Genomic DNA, 19,048 nt, shown 5'->3' on the forward strand with positions numbered 1-19,048 from the left:
ACACTTTATGTATTATGTTCATTAATTTATATATAATTGTAGAACTGCCAACTACCCGTAAGCTTGACTTTCCCATTCTCTTCCAGAATCATGATGACAAAGGCAATCGCTATCTCGTAATTTCTCTATTTCAGTCTGTCTGTCGATCTCTTTTTCCCGCCCTTCTCGCCTACTCTCTCCTTCCCTTACTCGCACTCTCGTTCTGCCGTATTTACATGACGCACGAACTTCATAAAGTACGAGGCCGCAGCACTCGACGGAACGTCAACTATCCACGGAGCGTTTATGATCAAAAGATTTCAGGTAAGAGAGGTCTGTCGTACACCGGTATAGTTGTTCAATAAAGCATGCGAAGAATGGAAATCAAGTCAACTGCTACGTGTCAATAATCTCTAAGAGATGACAACGATCTATAAATTAATGGGCAGCGCTTAGAACACAGTTTCCTACATTACGGATATCAACGATATAACGATAACGATTGTTTGCTTACGAAACGACAGCAGGGACATATAAATTATTGCTAAATAATTATCTCTTAAGGAGAGAGTTTTTATTAAAATGACTGTTGCAGGAATTGTAACTTTAATGGCAATTAACATTTATAACAAATATTAGGAAGAGGCTTTTAACCGATGTATTTTTAAAAATAATTCATCAAATGAAACGACGTATTTTTTTTGTAAAAATACCGCTACGTAAGCTCTTGGTAATCTACTAAATGTCGTTTTACTAATAGTTTATTACAAGCCAAAATAATAGCGTAAAAGCAATAATTATCATATTACATCGCATCGTATTTATGGCCATGCAAAGAGAACAATATCATAACAATAGCATAACTAATTCTATTACAAAATATTATATTTTATGAAGTTCTAGAGAAATATATATATATATCATATTAAATGTTATAAAGTTTTATAATATTGGAAAAAATTTTCTATTACAGTCCCAAATAACGAAATCAATTTTATTATATTCGCAATTTTTTTCATTTTTTTTTTTTTTTTTTTTTTTTTTTTTTTTTTTTTTTTTTTTTTTTGGCACAATTCAAAAAATGATGCATCAATAGTTTATATTTAAATACATAATTATCTAATACACGATTGGTTATGGCTATTAAAACTACTCACAAAACCATAATATCATTTTTATTTAAATTTTGAAATTTCGACTCATTGAAAAGTATTGCATGACTAGGTTTAATCGACTGCATATTATATTATGACAATAAATGTTAAAAATTTCAGAAATTTACGAATTTTGCGAGGAACGAATTTATCCTCGGTATGCAATCGAAAACTTCCATTGAGTATGAGAGAAAATTTACTACGCCATCAAAAATCCAAATACTACTTACATTTTTATGTAAGATATTATATTGAAAGTAGATGATGTGAATGCATAATTTACAAAATTTCTTTGCAAAAGCACAAAATTACACATAATAACCCCGTATTACACATTACAATGAAAAAATACTAGTTTCGGTCATATTTTCCTTACACGTTGTTTACACCATAAGCGATGTATATATATATATATATTTTTTTTTTTTTTTTTTTTTTTTTTTTTTGAACGTATAGAATTATTTATCAGACTGTAATGGAGCTCGTACGTAGAAAAAGTCGATAATGCTCAATCATTTACGTGACATGTGCGCAAACACATGCACACCGTCGGATAATCAATCGATATGTTTAACATTGTGTTTAAGCATACGGCCGATGAGTTGAAGGCATATCGCATGCTAATGCCGACCTACGACAAGTCTACCGCGTTCCTCTTTGTCTAAACTCGCGTGCGTACGCGTCTATACGTCTGTGCGCGAGTGTATGTTGGCGTGCGCGCTGGTACACGAGAGCAATGACAGAACAGGTATATGCAAAATTTAACGACTCCTTGACGTTGCAATGATCCCTATTAGATTTGAATGTAATAACCGAAGAATATATTATCAAGAGTATAAATTATCTTAATATTATGAAGAATAATAAAAGCTGTGCTAAAATGTATAATTTTTTTTTAATTCTAAACTTTATGATTTACATACTTCGAATGCGATTGTTTAAAATTAAATGAATTTTAAGACATTCGGTATAATGATGATTTATTATTCATGCGCACCTTACAATACTAATCTCTATTTGATATAATAGCTTTTAATATTTTTCTAATATTATGCTCGCTACTTTTTACTATTTAAAGTAAGTAAAACTTGTTTAAGTACATTCTCAAGTTTTGTTTTAACTACATTTTCACTTATAATATTTCAGGGTATCTAGTGTTACTTTAATGAATTTGCATTATAATTGTAATGTGATGATAAGTAGAATAAAAAAGGAATTATACGATATAGCAGGAAAAGTTTTAATTAAATTCTCAAAGACCTTTGAGAAATGTATTTTTCCTAAAGTATCGACGTATTTATTATAATTTAATAATTCGCAAAATTAATTTCTCTCAAATCCAATCCTATCAACATTCTTCTATAATCAATTAGTATACAATTAATTATTATAACCCATTAATAACGATTTAATGAAAATTTCTTTCTATGTTCTGCAACAATAATTTGAAACTTGATGATAATCTGAAAAAGAATTGTAAACGAATGATATCTACGAGTATTAAAAAAATTTATTTTCGAAATACTTTGGAAATAATTAAGTATTTTTGAACAGATGTTATTTTTGAAAAAAGAGAATTTTAAATGTCACATTTTACTAATGCGTGGGCAGTGCTTCGTTCGAAAGCTTATAAGTGTAAATAAATTTTTTAATTCAACTTTGTGAATCTCTTTTAAATGACACGCCATAGAATATGCAAAAGCTTAGATGAACAAAAATTTTATAAAAATTTGCATCTGTTGTGCAATTTGCAATAAGCCGCTAATATTTTGATTTATTTACTTGTATTTATATAAAGAGAAAAATATTTTGTAACTATAGATTTTATATTATAGATATTTATTTTAGGCGAAGCTTATTAAATTATTTGTCAATGTTATCTTACAATCCATACTCTCAATAAAAAACAATTAGCGATTAAATAACTAAAATTGTATTAACGCCTTATTAATGTTTATCGAATGCATATCTATTTATCCTTCGGGTCATACAATTGAATTTCAAATGATGCTTATAGTCTTCGTGAAAATAGAGTAACAACTTATTCACACACGCGCGCGCGCGCGCGCACACAACAATAAACAATCGTAGTTGGCAGTTTGAAAATTAACATATCTTGAATTTTTTGAAATATACCAAAGTTGGGGTAATTTTTTAATGAAATTTATGAAAAATATGAAATTTTAGAAAATTAAGTCGCAATAAAATATTAAAATGCGAAATTAATTTTCAATGTGACCAAGTATATCAAATAAATTGGCCCTTCATATTGATAGACAATGATATAAGTACACATTTTCAAATATTTATTGCCCCTCGCGTGATAAAATGAAAGAAATAAAATATAGCTTTTATGGCGGTCTTGACCAATTCATCGATATATTCTTTTTATGACATAAAAACGCCCTAAATAACTCGTAAGATAAAAAGGAAAGGTAATTAATCTTTGGACAAATAATAAGATGAAAAAGTATAAATAGTCAGAAGTAATAAAAAAATTAATACTTATATAAATAAATATAAAATAGAATAAATTTAACAATTCTGAATTTTATGTATAGATTAATTTTTTTATTTATGAATTTATGAATAAAAACAGTGCTCTGCGTCTCTCTTAATGCGAATATTGAAGTAACAACAAATTAACAATTAACTATACATTATTTGAGAATGAGGTACAAGTGTGTATGTATTGTAAATAAAATTTTAATGAAAAGAAAATCGTCAAATTTATAAGATATATCATTGGGATTTTCTGTAGTTTCGTGAGAATGAAGAATGAAGAAAGGCGATAAGACGATAATAGATTAAATTGAACTAGTATTAAAAAAAAAAAAAAAGAAAGAAAAAAAAAGAAAAAAAAACTTGATTTTATAAATGATTATTGATAATTTGTAAAATAGTATAAATAACGAACGAATGATATTCATTTCGCGTAAAGTAGCTATATGGATATGCCTTTGTTAAAAAATTCAGATTCGATTAAAATTTGAATAGTATATGTAAGTAAGTGTGCTTGACTATATGTAAGTACGTATGTGTGCATATGTATAATAGACGAATAAAATGACTTGAAACACGACTTTAAGTGCAAATTTCTAACCGTGGCCTTGACACTCAACTAGCCATACTCATGGCAGCGCTTACACATCGACCCCCGCAATCAGTTGTAATCCAATCTTTCTTGTTTGCTTGACTTTTTCAGCCACAATTTTGCAGCTGCGTTTGTCATCTCGCATCATCGTGGTTCGAGCAATGACAGTGATTTGAATGGTAATTGATGGTTCCGAAACTAAACTGACGCACCACTATAATGTGCTAAGTCGATAAAATGTTTGTAACTAGGGTGCGATGATTAAGTGTCAGTGATCGATGGCTACACAGGATGCATGTGATGAAGGTTTTAGAGAGAGAGAGAGAGAGAGAGAGAGAGAGAGAGAGAGAGAGAACGAAGAAAAAATTCAGTAAAGAGCAAAAAGGTACGATAGCAAAGTATAAATAACAGCTCGGAGTGTTAAGAACAGCAGAGTTTATGATAATTTTGTATAGGGTGGGACGAAAGTAGCGAATGATTAATGTGCTCAAAACAAAATCCTTGCAAGAAAATATACGCGCGGATCTGGCTTTTTATTTTTGATCTATTGACAAATATATGTAGATTTATTGTGTATACGTGCACGCCCATCTGCGTACTCATAACGAATAAGTGTTTGTTTACTCGTGTAATACTATGGCCATTTTTTCAGTTTTTATGAAGAATTTGATTATACGCCACAAAGCAATTTACATAATAAGCCATCGAGTATTAAAGGATTAATAACTTGTGAAGGCATTTGGAAGTTTGTAATATCATCTTTATAAAGTTGCTTCATCTATACTTCCGTCACTTATGCACATATATTCACATGTATTCTTTGTCTTCAACACTAACATATTGCAGATTCGCGTTCAAAAGCTTACGGAAATTCCATGAAAATGCTCGTAAAACTGTTCCGATGCATATAAAAGATAGAAAAAGAGAGAGGAATCTCGATTTTCGTTCTTCAGGTCATGCACTTTACAACCAGGTATAATATTTCTCAGTTTTTGCCAGAACCAGATTTTAATGAAACATTATATTTTGCATTTTACTCGACTCATGGAGAAAACTTTGAGATACAAACCAGTAAAAAATTTAGTTCAAATAATGGTAAAATGTTATGTGTATTCGCGTATACGAACCTACTAGTTTTAAAAAGTAAACAAGTCCGAATTTATATTCTTATATGTGCGGATTTACCTTAAATTAAGAAAATTAACTTGCGGACGTGGATGAAGTCCGTTTATAATAAAGCTTTTCGTTTTTCTTTTATTTTTTATTACACTTTTTTTCGACTACAGAACAAACTGTATAAGTCAAAGACTCGAATTAAAAATTTTTCATCATTTACTCTGCAAAATGTAAAGAAAAAAAAAAAAAAAAAAAAAAAAATAGTCATTCTAGTTTTATTATATACGGAGTAGAGAAATTTTCATAAAACCTTGTTATTATTTGAATACCTTGTTAGTTGAAAATTTGACTAGGGAAAAATTATTGTCCAAAAAATATATTTGAACACAACGATGAATGTATATTTTTCTACATATGTTACGTTCTATCTTTTAATAAGCAAAAGTTTTTACTTTTTAAAGACTGCCAAAAGCAAAAACCGATATAAAATTTACTCCAAAAATATTAACTTTAAGAAAGTTAATTTAAGTTCTAGGTGCAATTTTTACACTAATAATAATAAATTTGTAAACTTTTGTTCCTTGATTAAAATATTTATGTAATTTAAAAAAAAAAAAAAAAAAAAAAAAAAAAAAAAAATCTGACTCGCGTCTTCTTTTTTTCACCATAGATAAAAAAAAAAAAGCACAAATTTTATGACAAAAACAATTGCAATATCCAGGAAGTTCTTCTATTTTTAACCATAAAAACTCTAGAAGTCTATTTTCCTTTTCATTAATTTATGACGACTTTCAAATAAAACGTGTCCGCGCAAACAGGCAAAGTTCTTAAAAAATATTTCTTACTTGAAAAGAGTCCCGATAAATAAGAACGGTAATAAAAATATTTTTAAACATTAGTAATTTCTTTTGCTTAATTCATAAATACACATACAATCGCCATACTTATAACAATAAGAATTTTTTTTCCCAATTTTTTTTTCTTTTTAATAAGATATTGGAGCTATAAAAATTTACACACTCGTGAAACTATAAAAAAAATATATCATTTTATTACAATGTTAATGAATAGCGTAACTTTACGCAACGATAAAATGAATAATAATTTCGTTTGGCATCCATATCGCCAATGCCCATAGTCCAACTCTCATTGAAGTCACTGTAATCGAGAAATCCAAATAGAGTGATTATGCAGGATTTTCAACATGTGCACAAAATCATCGATTCCATTACAAGGAAACATTGTCCTCCCAATGCACGACACAACGATCAGTTATTATTCAATGTAAGGTTTCGCGTATCCCTACTTTCTCCACCCACCAAGTACTTTAACTACGTAAAGTACATCCAGACGTAACCAACCACTTCCCTTGTCTCTATGGATTAAAGTATTAAAAGCTCAAAGTAGCCATTTAAAAATATGCGGACACTAGGAAATGCTGATTATTGGCGTTATATGCGGGAATGAACGGATGGCTCGCCGAAAGTGCCGTCTATCACAAGGCGTCCAGGTTAGTGTGATCCGCGAGAGGAGCACCTCCCTCCCTCGCTTCGCGTCACGTGCTCATAGGGCGCGTAAGCGCCGCGCACAGAAATCACGGTCGTCGAGGTCAGTCGAAATCCGGCCCTCCTCCTACCCCTCCCACCGTCGCGCCGTCCGCCCACCCCCCTCCCGTTAACCGAGGGCAATCTCGCCTGGAATTGCCCGCGTCCGATTTCAAATGTCAGGCACACGGCGGCGCTATCCTGACGAAGCCGTCCGACCTCGAGCTCGTAATCGTCGCGGGTGGCCCCCGCGCCAATAAATCGACCGGCCTCTCCGCGCCACCCTACGAGGAAACTCCGCTTTCCGGCTCGACGTCCCTGAATCTTTTTTCGGCCTTGTCGTGCCATAGCGGAGGCCAATTCCCAACGAGACTCCGCGCGGGACGAGGGCGTGGCTTACGAGCTTTTTATGAGGACATTTTCAGTGCACTTGGCATGGGAAGAGCCGAGTCCAGGCAAGAGCCTGGCATTTGCATAATCAGCCTTCAATTACCGAACACAGAATAATACACGGAATTATGATTCTGCGAATTATTGTGGCGACGGGGAATCGGCGTTGAATTGCATTTGCCGGGGAAGATGAGAAATGTGCTTCTTACTGCCTTCCTATGTTTTTAATTTTCCAAATGAATTGTGAGCGTAAGCTCATTGTAAATAGTCGGCATTTGTAGGGAGATTTAATTTATTCGCATTGTTCGTTTTAAGATTTCACGCGGAAACGCTAATACGCGAGCCGGTAAATCAACTTAAATGGCGTTTTCTGCAGAACTTACATACGGCATATTAAATGTATTCGACAAAATTACGTATTAAATGGTACGCCAAGAATTACAATTTTACACACATAAGTTCATAAATTTTTTATTACATATATAACAATAATGTCGCTCTAAATAGTGCAAAAATGACGTGATTGGTCGATTGTACTACACGTCAACAAATATATAAAATAACTAATTAACTATTAACTCCATTATTTAATATTTATTCGCTGTATGGCTATTGCATTGTCAAATCTATTATTTGTATATATATATATATATATATATATATATATATGTAATTAATATAATTATTTATTTGCATTGTAATCAATATCAAACGCAAGGAATTAATAATCTCATATAGAGAAGTCAGATTATTTCATAATATGACAAATATCGATCTTATTTTATTACAGATCAATTAACAAAGTTATTTTAATTTATCAGAGGTGCAGATGACTCATCCTTCTAATAGTCATTTATTGAAAATTAAATACGCCAAGACCTTAACGAAAATCGTGTATTATTTATTACACGTAAGTTTATTCTATTCACCCACCAATGTGAAATCTATAAGCAATAAGGCTGCATAAACTGCACCTTCTCAATGGCTCTTTACATTTATCGATATAACTCCTTAATGACTGAATATGCAATACAACAAATGAAACTTCATAAAAGGTTTATAATTTATATTAATAAAACATAATGGCAACTAATAAATATATAAGCTTTTATGTTAATAATATATGCTTGAGTCGTATTACGAGAGCCTTGTTTTACAAATGTAGATGTACCGTATTCCAAGAGTAATTCAACACTATGAATAGAACCACTAATAAGCACAAATGATTAATCGCGTATATGCTATACATAGCCGGAATCGTAACGTGTAATCTTTAATTCATGGGACTGCAGTATTTATGTAGCTTACGGCAACAGCTCTATATTTTAAGTCACGTTAGTTTTATAAAATACATATTGTAAAATAAGAGTTCATTTTATTTTAGAGTCTGATACAAGATAAAATTCTGTATTTATATTTACCTAGACAAAACAGCCTTCAAAGATTACCTGACATATTCATCATTTACCTTCCAATTAACAATATATTTTGCCAAGAAGATTTTTATTTTCAATTTAAATAGCTAATTCCGATAAAAATATACAATGTTAGAATATTTTTTTCAAAGAAATAAATATTGAACTTAATAATCTATTCCTTATTTGTATTAAAGAAAATACAGTATAAGGATTTTAAAAATAAATGATACATCTAATTGTGACCATCGACTTAGTCGAGTAATTGAAATTTTAATTTTAATTTTCAATTATAAAACATACATACTTCTCTATATCTCTTTCTCTCTCTCTCTCTCTCTCTCTCTCTCTCTCTCTTTAAACGCTCTCTCTCTCTCTCTCTCTCTCTCTCTCTCTCTTTAAACACGCGCACATATACGTAAAAACATACAAACGCAACAAACTCTTTCAGCTAAATTATTCGTAATCAAATATGAGCCATAAACATACTTCATTATTCCAAAAATAACAGTCGCACATTCGCAGATCAAATTCGTAGGTTAGGCGGTTAAATAATACGAGCTATAACTCCCACGCATTCGTTTATCTCGAAGCAGCGGACTTATTAAAGACGCGGAGCAAACCTGTCGTTTCGAATGGCACGCGATCGAATAGCTTCAAGCGAACTCTAAGACGCGTCCTTGAATTACTCGTTCAATTGAATTTTCGACACTTATGCACGCGAGTGTGCAACTTGGTTTGTCGTCCCTGTGCATATTTCATTTGACACGGCCTATGTTCTTGATATTCCGCGAACGCGGGCCTAGAGATAAGTTGGATCGTCTCGCCTGTCAACGGAAACATGACTTCTAGTTATCATTTCTTAAATAGGAAGTCAGACCATACCACTTGCGAAGTTATCTTATGCGCTAAAAGTTATAAATTATACAATAAGGGGCTTAGAAGAATATTTAATATCTAATTACCGGCAAGACGTTGCAACATGACAATTAAACATTGCGTTAAGAAAATAATGACTACAGCAATCGAAGTCTCGATATTATCGTTAAAATTACGATGGCGCCGCTTCTGCTAGCTTACTATTAACGTAAGGTAAATAAAATTGAAGAGTTAAAGGTGATTGTAAGGATATTCATTAAAAATCTTATTGATAAAATATTATTAAAAGTACATATACATAACAAAAAAAAAAACAAAACAAAAAAAAATAAATAAATAAATCTTATAAAAAAGAAAAACAAAACAAAATAAAATAAAAACTCACCATCACCTTACATATTTGTACATTAAGAAATATTCAATAATTCTCTTTATAATATATACAAGCTGCGCACCTCAAAATATATCCAATGAACATTTCAAAAATATATTCCACAAACGTATATCTCTTTCACATAATTTACGCACTTCACGAAAGGCATCACGCATGATTTACTACTACACCTTCTATAAAGTTTGCCGCAAACAGCGTTCACGATTTTCGTGAAAACAAAAAGAAAAAAAGAAACAATAAATATATAAAGAAATAAATAAAAAAATTGAAATCCCCATAAATGAGATGGGCAGGATATATATATATATATATATGCACACAGACATATATTTATATTAGATCTATATACATCAAGCGTTCGATAAAAACGTGACTGCTCGCAGTATTGCGCTTGCAAAATCCTCAGCTTCTGCGTTGCAATCGGCAATAATTGCCTCCGAGCTGAAACAAAAGAAGCAGAAGCAAAAGCAAAAGCCAAAGCACGTGCAGGAAGAAAGGAATTGAGTGAATTGGCGAGGGGCGGGGGAGAACGGGATCGGAGAAGAGAGAAATTAAAAGTCCAGTCATGTGTCACTGGTTAGCTGGATAAGTTACACGGTATAATTCAGTCCGAGAAATCGTTATCGGCGTCGACGTTGAAAATGGCCGAACGGTACGGACCAATGAACGAGACAAAGACACGGATGAGGGCGGCTATCCGCGGTGTGTGCGTGTGCGCGCACGTGCGTGCGTGCGTCTACGCGATAGGGGTCTAGAGGGAAGAGAGACCGTCACGCGACTAGAATCGCGATGGAAGCATCTTGTGCTCGGCACAACTGCCGGATTCGTGACTTACGCGCTAATCGCCTCGAGCATGTGCCAGATTGACCCCCCCCCTACCCTCCATCCACCAGCAACCGCAACCGAAACCCCGACCCGATCATCCGAACGAAGCTTAAACCTACACGAGCGGTTAGAAAAAATGTCAGCCCTTCCGACATGCAGATCGCGCCGTTACTCTACTTGATTCCAGCCACTGATAATACGCCACATGTCTCTTTCTCTTTCGTGTAATTTTTGCACGAGAAGGTGTTCTCGCTCGCGTGTCCAAACTATTTTGTCAATTTTCGTCTCATGTTCGCGCGCGAGCAGGACCGTTATAAATTACTTTTATGGAAGATCACTTGCTTGCGCCATAACACTGCGTTCCTACGCTGAATATTTCCTGATCTAATTATGTGGATAGCTGGTAGCACTTTGTATTAATTGTATTTTCATTAGTAATGAGTATGGTAATTATGGAAGGATTATTATTATCCAAATGGATTGAACATTACTCAACGTAAAGTAAGTTAAGCATTAAAAATTTACGATTAATTGCAACCAAAAATATTTGTAATTCTTATATTATTCATAATTTACAGAACTCGTGGAGAGTCTATTTTTCTTGGAATCCTTATATTTTTTAGATTTATTTATTATTATTATTAATTTTTTTTTTTTTTTTTTTTTTTTTTTTAAAACGTTGAAAGTAAAGTACTGGAAAAACAAATGAAACGAGTCGATAATTAAAGCTACGAACCTATTCACCGTATTTGCGTATTTTTTATTACTGAACCAGACACCCGAGCTATTATACCATAAAACTACTATTCATTTCAATATATCGTACACGTTTTTTTTTTTTTTTATCTACAACAATTAGTGATAACAATATACCTTCCACATGATGATATTTAGAATTTTGCCACTTTATGCTTTTATGTATATAACGTACGCTAGTAAAATAAAAATAAAAATGTTTTATTGTTTAATTATATACATTTATCTTAAATTATAACGGAAATTTCTACTTTTTATTACCGTATTTTTATTTATAAATTTAAACATAATTTCAAATATTTATTTAACTGGTTGCACTATAATTTACAAAATAATGGTATTTAGGCCATTTTTGTATAATAAGCTTTGTACCATGAAGCATAAAGTAACTAACTATATGTAAGTATCATACATAATAAATTAATTCCGTACAGTGTTAAATAATTAATAAAGTATATGCTTATACATTAAAATTAAAATAAGAATAAAAAAAAAGAAAAGAAAAAGACTTGGGCTTCTGAAAAAAGCATAGAATGGAGATAAATTTTGGTGACTTATGACTTGTATTAATTTTAACGAATCATTTTAAAGATGCGATTGAAAATCAAAATAATTTAGATTATGTATAATTCAATTAAAAACAAACAATGCTTTCAGCTATAAATATAGAATTGAGATATACAGAGACAAATCGAAGATATTCTTAGTATATAAATTACTTTAATAAATGGGAGAAATATTTTTTTGGCCGACCTACGATGAAGAACATTAAATGTGTGTATACATATATATAGATATATAAATACTATTTCTGTTACCATTACTATTCCTATTATCACCATTCTCATTATCAAGTAAATAAATAAATATATATATATATATATATATATATATATATATATTTTTATTTGTCAGTACACTATTATTCAAGATAATTTGCCTCGTAGGTAATTTCTCCACTCGAAAGCCTCTTTTACTCCCGCATAGTCTTTTTACCAATTCAGAGTGACTATGCGTACGCTTCGCTCTCTTCACCTTATATTCCAAGACACTGATGGCCTACCGACGTCAACGTAACAAAGTTAACACGAGCTTCAACTACATAATTGTCGCCAAAGGCAAGATCGGCGGAGGTGGCAGTATTTCCTCATCAAGAAGTGACAAAATTGGGGAAATGAAAATTATCCAAACATAGACTACAGACATCGGCCCGAGTCGATCACGTGTTACGTGAAATCATCAGTGATATCTATGAAAGTTATCAATCTTATGGATCTTATGACTCTTATGGAGGAAAAATCTTATGGTCCAATGTTGAAATATGCTAATTTTACATTATGTAAATTCTAGCATCCGACGATTTACAAGGACTGATGAATGAGCGAGAATGAATGTTAAGAGGTCGGATTACAAAATTAAAAATACACGCTCATCATTGGACATTCGTATTTATTTTATTTTTATTTAATATAGTCCTTTAATTTTATTATATCATCGCTTTATTTTTTAAGTGAAAAATTAAGCAATCGATTTATAAAGATTCATATCTTACAATTCAATATGATGCTTAACGAATTTAATTAATTATAATTTAATTCGAGACAAGTTTGGAATCCTTTTCGAAGTGTCAATCCAATCGACATAATAAATAATATCTTGATTTGGTATAGAATGGAGTTATAATAATTTTTCTGCTAATTTTTCAGCAGTTAGTTACCAATATTTTCTATCTTTTACATCAAAGTGTCTGTTAGTCAAAGGAAATCCAGAAATCCATCGAAGCCATGTGATATTTTAAATTATCCCCTCCTCGGTTAACTTTCTTATTCCCCTTGCTCATAAGTTTACACTCTTATACTCACTCTTACATAGTTTTACATAATAATTTCTTTCCTTTTACAGTACATACGTATGCAATATATATATATATATATATATATATATATATAAAGAGAAGTTTTTATCTATTAATCATTATGTTATAGCACACGAGGTTATACCAGAACCCTATGATAGACGGCGACTGGCATGAAAGGAAATTGTGTTTCTTTCGCGATGGAAATTTAGATAGGCGAAATGCTGAAATATGGATATATCGAGAATGGCGAAGATGATGTACCCTGCAGGAATCGCATTTCTGTTCACATTATAAGCGTATGCGTGTATATTATAAATGCCGGTTTGCGCGATACACTCGACGTTTATAATAAACATTGTAACAGATGCCTATGTATTGGTTAATATCGGGGGGCATTAATCTGTTCACTAACGGCAAAAATCCTATACGCTTTCGATATGAGATTCAAAAATATGATTTCTCAATCTCTCAAAGATCTCAGGCTTATAAAGAAACAAGTATTCTATTTTCAGAATTTTTCGTACATTTATTGTAAATATTTGGTAAAAGAAAAATAATGAAAATATACCGTTTATATATGGAAACTATGTACTTATTGTCAATAAATCGTTTCATTTAATCTAATTTTCTTATAATTTATGCTAATGCTAAGTTCTATCTAATTTTAATAAAATTATTACTATTTGCAATTATTCATTATTAATTTGCAATATATTAAAGTATTATTTTACTCATACTTATCTGAATTCAAAACCTACTATAAAGAGTAATTACAATCAGATTTAATATAATTGTTTATGAATAAATATAAAGTTTAATATACGTTTTCATTAGATTATGTAATGATTATATAGATATATATATATTTTTTTCTTCTTCTTCTTATACTCAAGAAAATGTAAAGTGTAATGAGTTAGTTAAAGAATCGTAAGGTCTCGATTTTTGACAAATACGTTAGGATTTATTCGATTCTATCGTTACTTCAAATTTTAAATTAACTAGAGAATTCTGAAATCATAAACACAATTATACCTATTTTTTAATAGTTTCACCATATTTTATTATAATAAAATGTTAAACTATACATTGACAATCATTAAATAAATATAGGGGAAGACTTTTCCAGTGCAATATAAATACTTATTATAATAGAAATACGTAAGTACTTATTAAAATATAAATATATGGTACTTATACATAATATGTACTACAAGTTTCAATCATGAGTACTTTGTAAGACTGTCAATAGTTATTGACATTATTAAGTTGTTTGTCGAAGAAACGATTAGTTTACTTGTATGGAAAAGATAAAACGTGAAAATTAATTTTAACTTATATCTGTAACTTTGACTATAGAACTTTTGTAATATAAAAATCAGAAACAAATTTTTGTAAAATAATAAATTAATTATACTGGTATTTACAATAACTGGACGAATAAACAAATTATTTCACTCCAAATGCAGCACATTTTTATTGATTAAGTAAAGATAGCGATAGTTTTTTTTGTACAGTATGCTGCAGTTTATTCAACTTTTACTGCAACTATGCGCTTTCACATACATATGCAAACACTAATGATACGAATAAATTTAATATTTGAATTGTAAAAATCATATTAAGGAATGTTATGTTTTCAAATGCATTTTTCAGTTTACTTCAACATTTTTGTATTAAATCTGATATAGCTTAAATCTTATCTAACTGTAGTACTTTATATAAATTATCGATAAGTTTCGTTCTTGAGCATTGATTTTGTGATATATTACTAGTGCGTCCGTTCATACATTCATATCACTTATCAAGTCGAATTAACCTACTAAATTAATTTTTACCTACGTAGGTACATCATGAAAGTCAAATTTACATAAGAAGAAGGAAGAGAGAATGCGATAGCCATGGATCGTTGGAGCCGTGTACTTCCGCAATTCAATGATGCGGATCTACTTTTATTGATCTTACTTATTTGTTCGTTACGCGTGTTTTAGCGTCAATTCGAGCGAATAACCGATTGATAATAAAATTAATGGGCAATCTTCTTTTATTATATTTATTTGACAATTTTTTTCTTACATTCTATCTGCATTTTTTTGTTTATTTTCCAACTCTGAATAATATTTAGTTGATGCAAAAGACATTTTTAATGATTTTTTTTCTCTTTCAAGAACTTGCCCATCTAATTTATAAGCATAATATTAAGTACATTTTTTTTTCTCAAACATATTTATCCGAATGTATTAAAAATACTGTCATGAGACACATTATCTGCTATATGTAGAAGAACTTCTTCAATGTGAAATTAACAAAATTCGTAGATAATGAAAATAATTCAATTATTGCATTTCGTGAGAAACGGATTTAAACAAGTGCATCAGATATTAATCGATTGTAAACGAGCATGAATTAATAAATATATATATATATATATATATATATATATATAAAACAAAAATTTGAGCATAAACAGAGATAAATGACTGGGCAAAGTGGATATTGCAGTATTAATATGGCAGCAAAATATAATTTACTTTTTGTTCTTGTAAAACTTCGATATAAAAATCGTCAAATATACTGTCCTGTATACTTTTAAAATCTTTGTAAATAAAATTGTATCAGTATGTGCAGATTTTTAAATATTTTATTGGATAAATTAACGTTTTTGTGTTATTGATACAATTCATATGCCGTTGTTTTATCGAATAAAATGAATTATTGCAGCACCGTATCGATTAATATTAATCGCTGTTAAATAATATTTATATAATTATATTAATATTACAAATAAATGGTCTGTTGTAGTATTTAATAAGCATATAATTTTCTACTAATTGTCACGACTTGATGTTAAGAATTTAAAGTACACAATATTTTGCGACTCTTGACGCTTCTTATTATTGTCAATTATTTAAAAATAATGAGCGATACTAGTAAAAGTTTGTAAAAAGATACAATTTATAAATACGTATTTATAATACTTTAAATTAGGAAATTGAAAAAAGTGTGGCAATACAACAAGTTTCAAAATTCGTATCAAAAGTCATGTTCTGAAATTGCAATTGACTTTGTGAAAGTAATGCAAAAACAGAATCAGATCTTTTAACGTTACTTTATTGATTCGATTAAAATTTGCTTTTCTCCATTCTTCAACTGTACGCAATAACGTAACAAAAATAGAATTTGAAAACTATGAACGAAGTAAAGTAAGGCTTGGCTTCTAAAATTTCTCTCATCACTATGAATTGGGAACATTGTTTGATGAAGCTATGGATAGGAAGTTCTGATTGGTAGTTGTCTCAAAGCTGTTTGCTCGTAGATCGAAAGAGCGAGAGAGAGAGAGAGAGAGAGAGAGAGAGAGAGACAGGCAGTAGCTGGGGAAGGCGATGCCCGAATGAATATGTACATAGATAACAATGAGAGAATTAGCACGAAGTGTCACAGTTACCGCACAACATCTCGACCAATGGGCGCTAATATACACTGCTTTCATTGGTAGTATCAGTTTCATGATATATTGAAAGCTCGATATAATATATTGTGTATAATATAAGTAAATAAATGGATAAAAGAGAGGGTGAACCTAAACTTTAAAATTTCATAGTCAACAATCTGTATTTACAGTACAAAAAGTATAGTAAATATAAATAGAATATTTATATTTACTATGCTGGAAAGACGAATGTTCTTATTTAAGAAATACACAAGATTCGCGATATTTGAAAATAGAGAAAGGAGCATATTTGATTAAGTGAATGCAACTTGAGTTTTATAATATTAAATACATTGAAATATAATTAAAGCATAAAAAAATTAGTAGTTTTACCCACTGCTATAAATAATAATATTAATACAAGATCTTTTGCTATTTGCAGTTATAGCGAATATACTTTATTTGTTTGGAATTAATTTGTATGCACTTTCATTTAGTAACTTATTTACGAAGTTTTGAGTGATTAAAATCATAGTTTATAAAGAATATATCTAACGAACAATATATTGTACGATGGGAAATCTTGTCAACAGTATTCGCAAATTATCACATCAATGCAATGCGTTAAAATAAATATTTTCTTTCAAAATTGTCCATTACAAGGTCAAAGAACTATATTACGATGTCGAAAATTGTAATCTACATTTAGATTTATTTAATAAATGTCATTATTTGAGCTGAACTGCGAATATTCATGGCTGAGGTAAAGTCGACCCGCGTGTTTGGTTGAGAGATTACAGTGGCATAATGTCCAACATTGATTTATAATCCAATACGGACTGGAATTTTTCTTAATTTTCCAGAAAACATTATCGTGTTATCAACTATATCTTATAACTCTTACACCCTATTCTTCATCCTCTGCACTCCCGTTATTTTGCAGCATCATTCCTCCCTCTGGTGCTTCCCAGTGGATGAAAGCGCGTAATTGAGTCGACTCTATAGCAGTCTTGCGCTGTTGCTAGCCTCGCGCACCTCTCTCTCTCTCTCTCTCTCTCTCTATATATATATATATATATATATATATATATATATATATTTCTCTCTTTCTCACAGGTCCACCATCTCTCGCTCGCTCACTCGTTCTCATCGTTGTTAGCCGCATTCGTTACTACACTACCGCTCGCGCAACTATATACTCGAGGGAGCGGCACACGTATACACGCCCGATCAACCAACACTCGCATTGGCAGAGAGTAGAAGTATCCCAAGGCACGTAAGTGCCGCGGCAGTACTTTTAAATAGAAAAACAGAGCGTGCTTACACTGACTGCTGCACTTCCCTCTTTTCTTTTGAAGGGCAATCGTTGCAGGGAGAAGGATCGTTTCACCGATGTCTTTCTCACTCAGGATACCACCGAGAGCTGATTGCTTTCCTTCTCGTCCAAGAATGAATGCACCGAGGACAAGTGGTTGTTGGTACTGACAAACATTATCCGTCCATTGCTCAATAGACGTTGGAGCACTAGTGGAAATACTGACACTTCCTTATTTATATATTTACAATTTTGCACATCGAACGTAACAGTACAAATGGCCTTCGGGAATTTTACTTCGATATCAATCACAGAGGGCAAATTGATAAGTCTATAATAACTAAATGACTATAACCAATAGTCGACTAACGGTTTATCTTCTATTTTATGGTTTTCACATAAAATTCTCTTTCGTTCTAAGGTGTCAATGATCGTCTAAATGGTTGTGCGTTACTGTTTCGTGAAAACTTTCCCATTAAAATAGTAAAAAGGTGAAATTGGACGATTCATCGTATCCTTATATACTAGATGCATTCTGATATTCCATTTCTGTAAATGAGGAAAGATTTCTTATCTTAAACACGTTACGCGCCTTAATTCTATATTCGGAAATTTCATTGAACAATTCAAATAGTTAAAATTACGACTGATTACTTTTAAGGATATTCCAGTATTTATTTTACTTTGTAAATTTAATGTTAGACCAATATAAACATTGACTCAATGGGTTGTATATTTTGTGTGCATGCAATGAATTTTGTACATCTTCGCTGAAATCATAATCAATACAGAAACGAAACATTTATGAAAACAAATTATTTAATGTCCTAGATATTTAATAAAACAAATATACAATTTCTAATATTATAAATGAAAGCCTTATTTCATAAAATAAATTATCG

This window comes from Ceratosolen solmsi, unplaced genomic scaffold, assembly GCF_000503995.2.
Source record: "Ceratosolen solmsi marchali unplaced genomic scaffold, CerSol_1.0 scaffold43, whole genome shotgun sequence".
Classification (NCBI taxonomy): domain Eukaryota; kingdom Metazoa; phylum Arthropoda; class Insecta; order Hymenoptera; family Agaonidae; genus Ceratosolen; species Ceratosolen solmsi.